Here is a 12,722-nt window from a genome sequence, read left to right on the forward strand (position 1 = left end):
AAAAAGAAAAATGCAGGTGTCACCATCACACAGCTTACAATTCATTGAGAAGCATCCCAAAGGGATCTTGAAATTCCAATAGTATGTTATCAATGTTAAGACAGTGGAAACCCAGGTAGTATGAAAGCATGATTGGGGGACACACAACAAAAATATAGGGGACCAGTAGGTGTCCCAGGATAAAAGGACATAATGATGGGATCCAAACCATGAAAAAGAGTTGGCAGAGAAATAGGCATCAGTTGGAGTGACAAGATTCCCAGGAGAGAGAACGCATAACAAAGTCCAGAAGAAGAAAGTAGCTATGCAAGAAATGAAATCAATTCAACATAACTGTGGTTGCTATTCATCTATTCATTCAACAATTATTGGTTGAACACCTGCTGTGTGCTGGGCACCATTCTGCACACTAAGCTTATAAAGGGCAAATAGCAAGACATGAAGCTGGAGAGATAGGAATAGGAACATTAAGAAAGGTCTCATAGTTGTGTTAAGGCCAATGCTAAGCACCCTGGGGAAAACATTGCAAAGTCTTTTAAGTAAGTGAGTAGTGCATGTGGTTTGAGTTTAGAACAATAATTTATGGGTTATTAGAGTGGAAATGGACTGAAGGGGCCAAGACTGGGAGATGGAGAGCAGTTAGGAGGTTACTGACATGCTTTAGTTGTGAAAGGAGGGAGGCCTGGACCCTGGTGGTGCCCGTGAGGAGACAGTGTTTGGTGAGCCCTGCTGCTCCCAGCCCCGGGCCCCGTTACAGGCCAGCCCACCTGCGCTCCAGCCGCTGTGCCACGCTGCTGAGAGCCAGAGCCCCATCCTTCCCTGTCCACCAGCACCGGAGAAAGTTGGAGCTGCCTCACCTGGGGGTAATGCCCATTATCACAGAATCCACCGCTGACTAATGAATGAATGGAATGGGGGTTAAAGCAGGCTGGTCCCTTTGCCTCAAGGTGGAACCAGGTCTAGAGTCCAGTGAGTAACCCGGAGCTTCCCTAGCTCCAGGCTGAAGCCAGACTCCAGGCTCCAGTCAGGACTGTATCCTTTCTGCTACCATCCCCTGACCAACTTATATTATGACTGAGAATTTTTGTGCCCCTTTATCCCCATCACAGTCCCTCCCCCAGCCTACTCTAACCTGTCCCCCTTGGTAACCAGTAATCTTCTCAGTGTCTCTGAGTCTACTGCTGTTTTGTTCATTCTGTTTTGCTTTGTTTTGATATTCCACAAATAAGTAAAGTCATATGGTATTTGTCTTTACTTAACTATGCAGTTGGGAAGTCCAGAAAGGTCTAACAGCTTGTCTGGTTGGTGGCTAAACATGAACCAAAAGGTGGCCGACAGTAAGGAAATTGGAAATGCCAGACCTCCCTTGGTATAATGTAGAGGAAGGGGTTCAAAGGCCTAGGGAGAGTGGAAAGTTAGAATGGATTTTCCATTTAAGATCTTCTTAACCACACAGGGAGGTCCAGAAAGCATCCCTTTCACCATTACCGTAAGTAATGAATGTGTAGGGGGAGCCCCAGCATACTTGAAAAGCTCTGTGGTCACTGTTTTCTGTAGGCCAGACATCTCTGATGGTATGTATGGTCACTGGACTGGGAAATCTAAAAGAGATGCGAGTCATTTGATCCCAAATAGCAGTGGCCAAGTGGTGCCACTCAACCCTCCAAAGCAAGGTGGGGCATGGCTTCCATAAGGGGCAGCGGAATGAAAGCAAGCATCAGAATAATCAACAGCAGTGGACTAACAGTGTTGCTAGTTTATCATGGTGCTCCTAGAAGAGAAATAGACAGAAAAATTAAGTACACTTTAAGGAGATGTATCTAGATGCTAAGTTGAAGCAACGGACTTATGATGGCTAATTTTATGTGTTCATTTCACTGGGCCACAGTGTACACAAATATTTGCTTGCATGTGTTTGGGGTTGTGACTGTGAGGTTTGCTTAGATGGTGTCAGCGTCTGAACTGGTACTGGAAACCTACTCAAGTCTTACTGGTGATTAAGGTCAATGGAAAACCACAACAAGCCAAAACAGGCAGAGCTACTAATGGCCCAGACCCTTCAGTAGTGAAGGTCTGTGCCACCCCACCAGGTGAAGAGCCATGACCAGCTTTGGAGCTTGATGAGGGCACACTGAACACAAACGAGTGACAGAGAAAACATCTATAACCATGTGGCCACTTACAAAACCAAGACGATAATTGTTGTTTGTCCTCCTATTATATGTTTATATATCTGAATATATACATAAAGCCAATATCTTTATTTTCTTTCCTCTCTTATTACCTGATTATTTAATGTACGAATCTTGACTTTCCACCACAGTATTTTAGTATTTTCAATTTACTAACACAGTATTTAAGTTACAGGATATTAAGGAGAAGAGCAAACAACCCAAAGACTACACCTTCCCTTCTGCGTAGGGTTCATGAATTTTCAGTTGTACACAGGACAGTTGTATGATGTTAGCTCAAGTTATGACCTCAGTAATGACTTTATTGGGAGATTAAGTACACTTTAAGGAGATGTATCTAGATGCTAAGTTGAAGCAATGGACTTATGATGGCTAATTTTATGTGTTCATTTCACTGGGCCACAGTGTACACAAATATTTCCTTGCATATGCTTGGGGTTGTGACTGTGAGGTTTGCCTAGATGGTATCAGCATCTGACCTGGTGCACTGAAGGCAGATTGCCCTCACTAATGTAGGTGTCCTCATCCAATCAACTGAAGGCCTGAAAATTACAAAAGGCTGACTCCTCTGAGTAAGAGGGAATTCTCCTGCCTGGGAGCCTGAGGTCTGAAACACCAGCTCTTCCTGCCCCATGGTCTGCACACAGGCATGTAAACTCTTCCAGATTCTCCAGTAGCTTCCTGCCTGTGGACCTGAATCGGGACAGTGGATGCTATGGTTCACAGCGGTTCCTGGTCTTTCAAGTCAAAATGAGACATTGGCTGTACAGATTTTGCACTTGTCAACTGACATAAACACAAGAGTCTACCACTTATAATAAATCTCTTCATATACATGTATAAATATACACATACAAATATATGTGTGTTCTTAAATATATCACATTTTTGTGGATTAGAAGACATATTGTTTAGATGTCAATGATACCAAAATAGAGATTCAATACCTAATACAGATTCAATACATTCCTTACCAAAACTCCCTGGTGGTTTTTGAAGATACAGAAGAATCTAAAAATTTCATGTGGAATCCCAAGGGACCCTATAGACAAAAACGTCTTGAGAATAGCTAAGTAGAGGGGCCATACTTCCTGATTTCAAAACTTACCATTTTTGAAGCTACTGTTTTGAAGCTACCATTTTCAAAACAGTGTGATACTTGCATAAAGACAGGTGTCTAGGTGACTGGAATATTTCAGAAAGCCAAGAAGTATACTATTATTTTTGGACAAATGACTTTCTACAGGGGTACCAAGAATATCCAATCAGGAAAGGATAGTTTTTTTCAATAAATGGTGATGGGAAAACTTGATATTCCATGTAAAAGAATGAAGGTTGACCTTAACTTACAGTAGATACAAAATAACTCAAAATGAATCAAACACCTTAATATAACAACTGAAATTATAAAATAGGAGAAAATGGAAACCTTCAGGACATCAGATAATTTCTTGCATATGGCATCAAAGACATAGGCTACAGAAGAAAAAAATAGATAAATTGGACTACAGTGAAATTAAAACCTTCTATGAATCAAAGACCACAATTAAGAGAGGGAAAAAATGATTCATGTTGTAGAAGAAACACTTGTAAATGTTTATCTGATAAGGAGCCATTATCCAGAACATACGAGGAATTCCTACAATTCAGTGACAACATGAATAAAAAGTAGGCAGAGAATATATATAAATGGAAATGAAAATATGAAAAGATACCCAACAAAACTACACACACTTGTGCTCTGTTCATGAGAATGTAAAATGGGGCAGCCTGTTTGAAAGACAGTATGCCATTCCTCAAAAAGTTAAAAATAAAATGACCATTAGATCCAGCAAGAAGGATTTCTGTGTATATCAAAAGAACTGAAAGCAGGGAAAGAAGACATACTTGTACATTCATGTTTCTGGCACATTATTCACAACTGCCAAAATGCGTAAGCAACCCTAGTGTCCATCAGCACATAAGTGGATAAACAGAATGTGGCCTGCATAGGGAGTATCACTCAGTGTGGAAAAGGAAGGAGTTTCTCACCTGCTACAAGACAGATTAAATTTGAGAAGGTGTTAAATGAAACATGCCGTTCATTTTTAATAAAGTTTATGGTAGACAACAGGTTTATATTTACAGGAAGTTGTAAAACTAATGCAGTTCCATAAACTCCACACTCAGTTTCCCTTATCATCATCATATATTAGCATGGTGCATTTGTCAAAATAAATCAGTCAATGTTAGTAAATTATTTTTTAATAAATTACTTTTAACTAAAATCCATATTTAACCAGATTGGTAACAGATTAGTCTTGACTAATTTTCTTTTCTCCTGGTCCAGGATACCACATTAGTGAAGTTGTCATGTTATGGTAGAGAACACGTGTTCATTCCCGCTGCCGCGCTGTTCTCCATGGGGGAGGGGGCTGGCCCAGACTCCAGTGCTGCTATTTCTTTAAGCACTAGACCTATTTATGACTCCTGGGGAAATATATCTTCTTTTAACCTTCAAAAGAAGCAAAAGGGAAAAAAAAGTAATGCACAGCATTTCTAGTGGAAAAAAAATTTTTTTAGGAGGAGGTTTTGGCCTGAACCTCCTAGCACGGGGGCGGCTGAAGAAAGTGTTTTTATTTTAATTGAAATTGTGTTTCGTTTTGTTCGTGGAATCTTTTTCAAAGCCCGGTGGCTCTTTGGACTAGGCGGGAGAAGGGCGGGGAGGGCGGCGCGCGGGCCCCTGCAGCCCTCCAGCCACACACCCCGACCCGGCCTCCCACGGGCGCCACGCGCTCCCACGCCTGCTCCCGCTGAGCGCTCTGCGCAGGAGATGAGCTTACTCGGTGAAAGTTTCGTTGCATTGTTTTTTTAATTGGTATGAAAGTGAGGAAACAGTTAAAAAAAAAAATGCCAAAAAGACAAAATAAATCCGTTTACATCCAAAAAATGTCGACAGTGACAGTTTCTAACTTTCCTTATTAGTGATGACCTTCGCATTTTGAGGAAAAATAGACATTTTGTACAAAGGCCCTCAGTTGAGTTTGTCTGATATTTTACTCAAGATTAAGGGTTGGGGATTATTGGGAGAAAGATTACAGCGGTAAAAGGCTAGTTTCATCACATCATATCGACGGGAACACAATCTCAATGTGATTTATCACTTGTTGCTGTTAAACTTGCTCACCTGGCTGAAGCAGCATTTGTCACATGTCCCCTTTCTGAAGTCTCGCCCTCCCCTCTCCATATGTGCCTTTTGGAAGGAATTCACTATGTACAACCCACACTTAACAGAGTTGGAGACTTTGAGGGCAGAATTTCTACATAACCATTTGGAATTATTTTGCCTATCCTCTATCTAGTTACTTACTGAAATATTTATATCATTTTAACTCATAAATACTTATTTTATACTTTGGGTTATGTTTAAATTTTGTGTTTTTTATTTTGATGCTCAATTTTTTTCCAGCTTTGGGCACTAGGGCCTCTTTTACAGGCTTTTGTGTCCCTTTGACATGTCCTCATCATGGGGTGAGTACGTGTTTGTGTGTGAGCATGTGCGTGTTAGCACTTCCTTTCTGTCAAGCATTACAATATACTCCAGTTCCTCTGGTACATTCCCGGTCCCAAACCTAGAATCAGCCATTTCTTCAAAAAACACTATTTCATTTTATTGGAGAAACCATGGGAAATCAAGTCCTGGGCACTAGGTGCATATTAGTATTTTAAGTCAATAAGATGTCATTTATGGCCCATATGAACATTTGTGTAATTGAAAGAATAGGCCATCTTTCTTCCATGATTTCATAATACGTATTGGAAATTAAATTATTTATCATATCAGGTTCATGTTTCTTAATTAGGAAGGGAAGAGATGCTAGGGAATGACTTTCCCAGACTCTGATATTTTACATCATTCATGTTTAAATATTCCTCCAGGGAAAGGGAAAGTGAAGCATTTCCCAGTCAAAATGCTCTTGGAGAGTGGATTTCAGGAAGTCTGAGGTGAATCAGAACAGTTTAGCCTGAAATCTGGCGTGTAGGGGAGAACCTGGTCCCTTAGTGAGATCAAAGATACCCTGGTTCCAGATTATCAGGTGGAATTTTAGAAGCACTTCCTCATGTAATTTGAGCAGAGGGTGTCTACAGTACCTTGGGAAGAAATGAGGGCAACTGAACATCTTCTTCTCTGCCTAAAGTCTTACCAAATCTGGTAAGATTTGAATTGGGGATTAAGCTAGTTGTATTTCTTACTTGGAAGATGAGACTGATCAATGCCACTGTAATTATCTCATACACACAACACATCGGTGGAAGGATGGAATGTTTAGGACATTTCTAGGAGTGCCTTACATTCTACAGTGAGATGATGGAAATAAAAGGTGTGCACAGCAGCTCCTGATGGAAATGGGAACTACTAGGTAAGGGCTTTTGGAGTCGAGCACACAGAAATAATACAAGTTTGGGTGTTCCTGTAAATGCTCCCTGGAGATGATGATTTTGATGTGGATACAGCAGAATGCAGGCTACCCTTTTTCTCAATGGCAACTGAATGTGGAATAGTGTGGAACACGATCTAAGTGTACCTCTGGGATGTTTTCTTAATTCTTTTCTTCGTTCAACAAATATTTCTTGGGAGTCATGATGGTGGCATGAGTAGAGCAGCGGAAATCTCCTCCCAAAACCACATATATTTATGAAAATATAACAAAGACAACTCTTACCAGAATAGAGACCAGCAGACACAGGACTACATCCAGATGACATCCACACCTGCAAGAACCCAGCGCCTCGCAAAGGGGGTAAGATACAAGCCCCAGCCTGGTGGGACCCGAGCGCCCTCAGCCCAGCTCCTGGTGGGAGGAGAGGAGTTGGAGCAGGGAGGGAGAGGGATCCCAGGACTGCTAAACACCCAGCCCAAGCCATCCGAACGAGAGCGCAGACACAGTGCATGCGTGGGGTCCTGGATATTAGGGAAACAGGACAGCAAAACCTGTGAGCGGGTGCCCGGGGAAAAAGAAAAGCGAGGAGCTTTTTTTCTTTTTAATTACTTATTTATTTAATTTAATTTTTGTGTGTGTGTGAGTGCTTTTTGGTAGTCTTAAAGGGACAGGGACCCCAAAACCAGACAGAAGCAACCAGGGACACTTAGTCCAGAAGCAGGGAATCAGGGTATATCTGGGCACTCTAACTCCCTGGGCAGCAGGGAGTATGGAGGCCCCTCACAGAGATAAATAGCCTTCCAGCCACTCCCCTAACAATGCGGCTCCACCATATTGGAGCAGAAACCCAAGGTAGGCCACACCAACAGCAAAGGTGGAGATAAACTCCATAGCAGCCAGGCAGGAATCAGAAGCCCTGTCTGCGCACAGCTGCCCAGCACAAGCCACTAGAGGTCGCTGTTCTCCCAGGAGAGGAAGGCCACAAACGAACAAGAAGGGAAGTTCTTCCAGCCATGACTCATGCCATCTCTGCAAACTATCTCTATCACCATGAAAAGGCAAAATTACAGGAAAACCAAGATCACAGAGACAACACAAGAGAAGGAGACAGACCTAACCAGTCTTCCTGAAAAAGAATTCAAAATAAAATTCATAAACATGCTGATGGAGATGCACAGAAATATACAAGAGCTAAGGGACTAAGTCCAGAGGGACATTACAGATGCCTGGAAAGAGATTACAGAAGTGAAACAAAATCTGGAAGGATTTATGAGCAGAATGGATAAGATGAAAGAGGCCATTGATGGAATAGAAACCAGAGTACAGGAACGCATAGAGGCTGACATAGAGATAGATAAAAGGATATCCAGGAATGAAACAATATTAAGACAACTGTGTGACCAATCCAAAAGGAACAATATCTGTATTATAGGGGTACCAGAAGAAGAAGAGAGAGGAAAAAGGGATAGAAAGTGTCTTTGAAGAAATTATTGCTGAAAACTTCCTCAAACTGGGGGAGGAAATAATCGAACAGACCATGGAAATACACAGAACTCCCAACAGAAAGGACCCAAGGAGGACAACACCAAGACATATAATAATTAAAATGGCAAAGATCAAGGACAAGGAAAGAGTTTTAAAGGCAGCTAGAGAGAAAAAGGTCACCTATAAAGGAAAACCTATCAGGCTATCATCAGACTTCTCAACAGAAACCTTAAAGAAACTCTTAAAAGAGAATGTCATGATATATTTAATGCAATGAAACAGAAGGGCATTGAACCAAGGATACTGTATCCAGCACAACTATCATTTAAATATGAAGGAGGGATTAAACAATTCCCAGACAAGCAAAAGTTGAGGGAATTTGCCTCCAACAAACCACCTCTACAGGGTATTTTAGAGGGACTGTTCTAGACGGAAGCACTCCTAAAACTAAACAGATGTCACCAAAGAAAATAAAATCACAGCAAAGAAAGCAGATCAACCAAATACTAACTAAAGACAAAAAAATAAAATCAACTACCCACTAAAAGCAGTTAAAGGAAACACGAAAGAGCTCAGAATTAAACAACCAACATATAAACAAAGGAGGAGGAGGAGGAATAAGAAGGGAGAGAAGAAAAGAATCTCCAGACAGTGTATATAACAGCTCAATAAGCGAGCTATGTTAGGCAGTAAGATACTAAAGAGGCTAACCTTGAACCTTTGGTAACCACAAATCTAAAGCGTGCAATGGCAATAAGTACCTATCTTTCAATAGTCACCCTAAATGTAAATGGACTGAATGCACCAATCAAAAGACACAAAGTAATAGAATGGATAAAAAAGCAAGACCCATCTATATGCTGCTTACAAGAAACTCACCTCAAACCCAAAGACATGCACAGACTAAAAGTCAAGGGATGGAAAAACATATTTAAGACAAACAACAGAACGAAGAAAGCACGGGTTTCAGTACTAATATCCGACAAAATAGACTTCAAAACAAAGAAAGTAATAAGAGATAAAGAAGGACACTACATAATGATAAAGGGCTCAGTCCAACAAGAGGATATAACCATTCTAAATATATATGCACCCAACACAGGAGCACCAGCAAATGTGAAACAAATACTAACAGAACTAAAGGGGGAAATGGACTGCAATGGACTCATATTAGCAATCTTCAACACACCAATCGCCACAAAGGATAGATCCACCGGGCAGAAAATAAGTAAGGACATGGAGGCACAGAACAACACAGTAGAACAGATGGACCTAATAGACATCTACACAACTCTACATCCAAAAGCAACAGTATATACATTCTTCTCAAGTGCACATGGAACATTCTCCAGAATAGACCACATACTAGCTCACAAAAAGAGACTCAGTAAATTCCAAAAGATTGAATTTCTACCAACCAACTTTTCAGACCACAAAGGTTTAAAACCAGAAATGAATTCTACAAAGAAAACAAAAAGGCTTACAAACAGATGGAGTCTTAACAACATGCTCCTAAATAACCAGTGGATCAACGAACAAATTAAAATAGAGATCAAGGAATATATGGAAACAAAAGACAACAACAACACAAAGACCCAACTTCTGTGGGATGTGGGACGCAGCAAAAGCAGTCTTAAGAGGAAAGTATATAGCGATACAGGCACACTTGAAGAAGGAAGAACAATCCCAAATGTCTAACATCACAATTATCGAAACTGGAAAAAGAAGAAAAAATGAGGACTAAAGTCAGCAGAAGGAGGGACATAATAAAGATCAGAGAAGAAATAAACAAAATTGAGAAGAATAAAGCAATAGCAAAAATCAATGAAACCGAGAGCTGGTTCTTTGATAAAATAAACAAAATAGATAAGCCTCCAGCCAAACTTATTAAGAGAAAAAGAGAATCAACGCAAATCAACAGAATCAGAAATGAGAATGGAAAAATCACGACAGACTCCACAGAAATACAAAGAATTATTAAAGACCGCTATGAAAACCTACATGCCAACAAGCTGGAAAACCTAGAAGAAATGGACAACTTCCAAGAAAAATACAGCTTTCCAAGACTGACCAAGGAAGAAACACAAAAGTTGATAAACCAATCACGAGCAAAGAAATTGAAACAGTAATCAAAAAACTACCAAAAGAACAAAATCCCTGGGCCAGACGGATTTACCTCGGAATTTTATCAGACATACAGAGAAAACATAATACCCATTCTCCTTAAAGTTTTCCAAAAAACAGAAGAGGAGGGAATACTCCCAAACTCATTCTATGAAGCTAACATCACCCTAATACCAAAACCAGGCAAAGACCCCACCAAAAAAGAAAACTACAGACCAATATCCCTGATGAACGTAGATGCAAAAATACTCAACAAAATATTAGCAAACAGAATTCAAAAATACATCAAAAGGATCGTACACCATGACCAAGTGGAATTCATCCCAGGGATGCAAGGATGGTACAACATTCGAAAATCCATCAACATCATCCACCACATCAACAAAAAGAAAGACAAAAACCACATGATCATCTCCATAGATTCTGAAAAAGCATTTGAGGAAATTCAACATCCATTCATGATAAAAACTCTCAGCAAAATGGGCATAGAGGGCAAGTACCTCAGCATAATGAAAGCCATAATGATAAACCCACAGCCAAAATTATACTGAACAGCGAGAAGCTGAAAGCTTTTACTCTGAGATTGGGAACAAGACAGGAATGCCCACTCTCCCCACTGTTATTTAACATAGTACTGGAGGTCCTAGCCATGGCAATCAGACAAAACAAAGATATACAAGGAATCCAGATCGGTAAAGAAGAAGTTAAACTGTCACTATTTGCAGATGACATGATATTGTACATAAAGAACCCTAAAGACTCCACTCCAAAACTACTAGAGCTGATATCAGAATGAGGCAAAGTTGCAGGATACAAAATTAACACACAGAAATCTGTAGCTTTCCTATACACTAACAATGCACCAATAGAGAAATCAAGAAAACAATTACATTCACAATTGCATCGAAAATAATAAAATACCTAGGAATAAACCTAACCAAAGAAGTGAAAGAACTATACCATGAAAACTACAATCACTCTTAAGAGAAACTAAAGGGGACACTAACATATGGAAACTCATCCCATGCTCGTGGCTAGGAAGAATTAATATTGTCCACGTGGCCATCCTGCCCAAAGCAATATACAGATTTGATGCAATCCCTATCAAATTGCCAGCAACATTGTTCAAAGAACTGGAACAAATTGTTCAATAATTCATATGGAAACACCAGAGACCCCAAATTGCCAAAGCAATCCTGAGAAAGAAGAATGAAGTAGAGGGGATCTCACTGCCCAACTTCAAGCTCTACTACAAAGCCATAGTAATCAAGACAGTTTGGTACTGGCGCAAGAACAGAGCCACAGACCAGTGGAAGAGAATATAGACTCCAGACATTAACCCAAACATATATGGTCAATCAATATTTGATAAAGGAGCCATGGACATACAACAGCAAAATAACAAACTCTTCAACAAATGGTGCTGACAAAACTGGACAGCTACATGTAGGAGAATGAAACTGGACCATTGTCTAACCCCATATACAAAAGTAAACTCAAAATGGATCAAAGACCTGAATGTAAGTCATGAAACCATAAAACTCTTAGAAAAAAGCATAGGCAAAAACCTCTTAGAAATAAACATGAGTGACCTCTTGAACATATCTCCCCAGGTAAGGAAAACAACAGCAAAAATGAACAAGTGGGACTATATTAAGCTGAAAATCTTCTGTACAGCAAAAGATACCATCAATAGAACAAAAAAGTACCCTAAAGTATGGGAGAATATATTTGTAAATGACAGATCTGATAAAGGCTTGACATCCAAAATATATAAAGAGCTCACCCATCTCAACAAATAAAAAACAAATAAACTAATTAAAAAATGGGCAGAGGAACTGAGCAGACAGTTCTCCAAAAAAGAAATACAGAGGGCCAACAGACACATGAAAAGATTCTTCACATCACTAATTATCAGAGAAATGCAAATTAAAACCACAATGAGGTATCACCTCACACCAGTAAGGATGGCTACCATCCAAAAGACAAACAACAACAAATGTTGGCGAGGTTGCGGAGAAAGGGGAACCCTCCTACACTGCTGCTGGGAAAGTAAATTAGTTCAACCATTGTGGGAAGCAGTATGGCGGTTCCTCAAAATGCTCAAAATAGACTTACCATTTGACCCAGGAATTCCATTCCTAGGAATTTACCCTAAGAATGCAGCACTCAAGTTTGAAAAAGGCAGATGCACCCCTGTTTATCGCAGCACTATTTACAATAGCCAAGAATTGGAAGCAACCTAAGTGTCCATCAGTCGATGAATGGATAAAGAAGATGTGATACATATACACAATGGAATATTATTCAGCTATAAGAAGAAAACAAATCCTACCATTTGCAGCAACATGGATGGAGCTGGAGGGTATTATGCTCAGTGAAATAAGCCAAGCAGAGAAAGAGAAATACCAAATGATTTCACTCATCTGTGGAGTAAAAGATCAAAGGAAAAACTGAAGGAACAAAACAGCAGCAGAATCACAGAACCCAAGAATGGACT

This window comes from Manis pentadactyla, chromosome 13, assembly GCF_030020395.1.
Source record: "Manis pentadactyla isolate mManPen7 chromosome 13, mManPen7.hap1, whole genome shotgun sequence".
Taxonomy (NCBI): Eukaryota; Metazoa; Chordata; class Mammalia; order Pholidota; family Manidae; genus Manis; species Manis pentadactyla.